Here is a 4960-nt window from a genome sequence, read left to right as displayed (position 1 = left end):
GGTTCAGGCAATTCTCCTGCCTCAGCCTCCTGAGTAGCTGGGATTACAGGCATGCACCACCATGCCCAGCTAATGTTTTGTAGTTTTAGCAGAGACGGGGTTTCACCATGTTGACCAGGATGGTCTCAATCTCTTGACCTCGTGATCCACCCGCCTCGGCCTCCCAAAGTGCTGGGATTACAGGCGTAAGCCACTGCGCCCGGCCTTATCCACCCTTTCTTAATGTAGCTTTACATTAAATTTTTGAAATCATATACTGAAAATCTTTCAAATATGTTATTTCCCTTTATTTCTTTAGCCATTTTTGGTCCTTTTATTTCCAAAATTTTCTTTCAGGAAATTTATTAGAATTACATTGAGTTATTAGATTACATTTGTAAAATTAACTACTTAACAATATTGGATCTTTCAATCTATGATCATTGTATATATCTTCATTTGTAAGAGTATCTTTGTTTCTTGCACCAATATTTTATATTTTTCAGTGTGTGATCCTGGTCATATTTTGTTAAATTAATTTCTAAGTATTTTAAAGTCATATTTAATGCTATTGTAATTGATTTTTTTCAGTTGTTTTCTGCTAGCAAAGACATATGAAATTTAGATCTGTATATTAATCTCATAGCCCATCACTTTGTCCAATTAACTTATCAGTTCCAGTAACTGTTTTGCAAATTCTTTAAGATTTTGTGTGAACATAATCATGCCATTTGAAAATAGAGTTTTCCTTTTTCCTATTTGTTGTTTACATACTTTATTTATTTATTTATTCCTGACCAGAAACTGCAGAACAAAACCAAACAGAATTAGTAAGAGCCAGCACCAATATGTTGTGCTTGATCCGAGGGGCGAAGAAGTGAAACATTTATAGTTGACTATGTGCTATAAATTGTTCATAGATCTTACTAGCTAAAGAAAGTTCTCTTCTATTCCTAGCTTGCTTATTTTAAAAATCATGAATAGATGTTAATTTTTTTCAAATGATTTTGATGCATCTATTAAAATGATTGTATGAGTTATACTTTAATTTGGTATAATGGTGAAATGCCCTGATTCCATTTTGTATATCAAGTTGATCTGAATTTCTACAAAAAACCTTACTGCATTTTAATATAGAATTCATTTTACGTATACCTGGGTTGATTTGCCAATATCCTGTTCAGTATTTCTGAATTTATATTCAAAAGTGATATTTCTGTGCATTTTTGTCTCTATCAGATTTTGTTGCTAGGGTTATGATGAGCTAATAAAACAAGTTAGAAATTTATTCTTCTATTTCCTGAAAAGTTTTATATAAGATATTCTTTCTCTGTTTTATAAAAGAAATTTTATAAAAATTATGACAATTCTTTCTTAATGGTGTGACAGAATTTCAGTAGAAAGTAAATTTTTTTAGAATAAAAATTTTGATAAATTCAATTTATTTAATGTGTGTACTTGTATGAACGGTATATTTCTGTGGGTGTGCACATGTATGCATACGTGTGGCTATATAGATGCTCCCTGACTTATAAGGGTTTGACTTACAATTTTTCAACTTTATGATGGTGAGAAAGCAATATGCATTTAGTAGAAACCATACTTCAACTCCCCTATGACCATCCTGCTTTTCACTTTCAGTATGGTATTCAATAAGTTACATAAGATATTCAGCACTTTATTATAAGATAGGCTTTGTGTTAGATAATTTTACCCATTGTAGGCTAATGTTAGTGTTCTAACTATGTTAAGGAAGGCTAGGCTAAGCTATGATGTTTGATGGTTAACATAGTCTGGCTCTGTGTCCCTATCCAAATATCATCTTGAATTTGTAATCTGAATTGTAATTCCCATGTGTTAGGAGAGGGACCAAGTGCAAGGTGATTAGATCATGGAGGTTTTTCCCCCATGCTGTTCTAGTGATAGTGAATGAGTTCTCAGGAGCTATGATAGTTTTTTAAGGGACCTTTCCACTCTTGGTTCTGTACTTCTCCCCTGCTGCCAAGTGAAGAAGGTCGTGTTTGTTTCTCCTTCCATCATGACGAAGTTTCCTGAGGCCTCCCCAGCTATACAGAACTGTGAGTTAACTAAACGTCTTTCCTTTATAAATTATGCAGTCTTGGGTATTTATTCATAGCAATGTGAGAAGGGACTAATACAGTAAGTTAGGAATATTAAATGCATTTTCAACTTGTGATTTTTTAATTTAGAATGTGTTTATCAGTAAGTAGCACCATCATAAGTTAAGGACAAGTTGTATAGAGATTTTTTTTTCTTCTTGCATCATTTTTGATAAATTATATTTTTAAAAAGTGTGCATGTCATCTAATTTGCTAAATTGCTGTCATAACTTTATTCATAATATTCTATCACTTTCAACTTCTATAGACCCAGTAGTGATAACCCTTCTTTCATTTTCAATATTGATAATTATGTTGTTTTCTTTCTATATATTTTTAGTATATTCATCTTTAACTTACTTTGATGTTCCTTTTCATACTTAAAGTGAGAAGATCACTGAAATTGAGATATATCTTTATTCCTAAAATATGCATTTAAAGCTGTATCTTTTCCTTTGAGAGCTGCTTTTGATATGTGGTATTCCCATGTTTGTTCACTTTTAAATAGCAATAATTCCCATGTTAATTCCTCCTCTTATCCANTGCTTTTGCATCCCACAATTTTTATATTTCAATTAGTGTTTATTTCAATATATTTCTATTTGTTACTCAAGTCATTTACCTCTTTACTTTTTTGCAGTTTTCTAACACTTGATGACTAAATGGTTTTTAAGTAAATTTTTGCTTAATATATTTTGAAACACTATTATTAGGAGCATACTGATTTATGGCTGTCTTTTTCTTAAATTTATTTTAGTATCATTGTGAAATATCTTTCTTTATTTCTGATAATACTTTGTCTTTTGATATTAATATTCCACTCCACCTTTCTAATATTTGTTTGCATGTTTTATCGTTTTCTATCTAGTTATTTTTCAAATATTTGTCTCTTTATATTAAATAGCATCTGCTATTGACAGTGTATAGTTGGATCTCACTATTTAACCCATTCATATAACATCAAACTTTTTATTCCAGTGTATAATGTAGTAATGAGACAGGAGGCAGTTGGGGACTGGTTAGGCAGATAGAGAGGGAAGGTCTTAGGGAAAGGACAAAAAAGGGCAATGTTCACCAGAACAACAATAAGACAGTACCCACACTGCCTCTGCAGCTAACAGAAAGAAATGTGGTTAAGAACTTCCCTCTGTGCCAACATGTTGCTAGAAGGGATTGTCCCAACTTAGGCACAGAAACAATAAATCAATCTAAATGTCCTTAACGTAACCCAGCGTATTATAATGTCATTAATGTGACAATACCATTGTGGTTTTAGCCCTCAACATGGGTTTTACTGAGGCAAAATAACCAAGATGGAGTCACTCTGGCCAACTCCAAGCATGCACAAATACAACAGCCCTAGGAGGGACTTTGCCACTCATTGGGGCAAAACCCCACAGAAAACTTACTGACTTCTGCTGCATAAAAGACCCAGAAATCATCCCTGTTTCTGGCAAAGTGCTTTCAGGCCCCCTCTATTTGCTAAAAATTTTCCTTGCTTAATAAATCCTACTCTACTCACTCTCCAGTGTCCATGTGCTCTATTCTTCTTGGTTGTTAGACAAGAACTTGAACCTAGTTAAAGTAGGGACTAAGTAGACTGCAGCAGTGATTTTTACTATAATTATTCATATAATTGGATTCAGATATACTTAGAAAAATTTTGTCCCTTATGTTTCCTGTGTAATCAGGAATTTCTTGAAAAATTTTTATTAGCTTTCAATCTATACCTCTTTTTATTGTTTTTAATTTTTAGTCTGAAATTTGTATCATGCACTCATTACCTTTCACATTTTATTGGAGTTAATATTGTACAACTTTTAAATATGGGAGCAAATGAAATACACACAAATACATGCCTATGATATATATACATTATTTCTCTCTCTCTAGATATATATACACATAAAAGACATACATAAGTATATCTAGGTGTAAGTATATATCTATATACTTGTATAAATATATAGATCCATATATTTTTACTCATGTATTTAGATAGATATCTATAGATATATATGTTTTTCAAGAATGGATATGTTACTTAAAGGGGGATAATAAATTTTTGCTGTAATATATTGCCTTTTTTATACATGAATATGCAGCTCTGTAGTTTATAGCAAGCTAATAATATATGAGTAAAAATGTAAAAAACATGCAATGAAAATAGAAATTGATTTCAAAGTAAAATTATTATATATTTGGAGTAGTATTTTTTCTTTGTTAATAATGTGTTTCTAAAATTATGTCCTTTATTTGGGAGTATTTTACTCGCCTATATTTAATTATTTTAATCCTTTGATTAACATTTAGGATTATTTTATTCATTATCTTTAATTGTCCACATAATTATAAATCAAGATCTTATAATATACCATTATTGCAACAAAATTTGATATACCAATGACTATTTTCTGACAGTAGCACATTGATGAAAATTTTTAGTATATATTATTATACAATAAAAAGTCAAGTTAACTCCAAGTAGCAGAAGTTGGAAATCAAGTTTAAATTAATCAAATATTTAATTAAAATATGTGACCTTTGACTAGCAGTAGCTTCCTTTGCTGAGTGTTAAAAAACAAAACCCTAATAGAGACTTATTTTTTTTAAGATGGAATCTAGCTGTGTTGATCAGGCTGGAGTTCAGTGGTATTACACCTCACTGCAGCCTCAATCTGCCAGATTCATGCAATCTTCCTGCATCAGCCTCCTGTATAGTTGGAACCACAAGTGCATGCGACCATGCCCAGCTAATTTTTAGGAAACTGGGTTGTGCCATGTTGCCCAGACCGGTCTCAAACTTCTGGGCTCAAGCAGTCTACTCCTCTTGGCTCCCCAAAGTGCTGGGATTACTGATG

Source organism: Cebus imitator, unplaced genomic scaffold (assembly GCF_001604975.1).
Source record: "Cebus imitator isolate Cc_AM_T3 unplaced genomic scaffold, Cebus_imitator-1.0 Scaffold337, whole genome shotgun sequence".
Taxonomy (NCBI): domain Eukaryota; kingdom Metazoa; phylum Chordata; class Mammalia; order Primates; family Cebidae; genus Cebus; species Cebus imitator.
Note: the sequence above shows the minus strand (reverse complement) of the source record.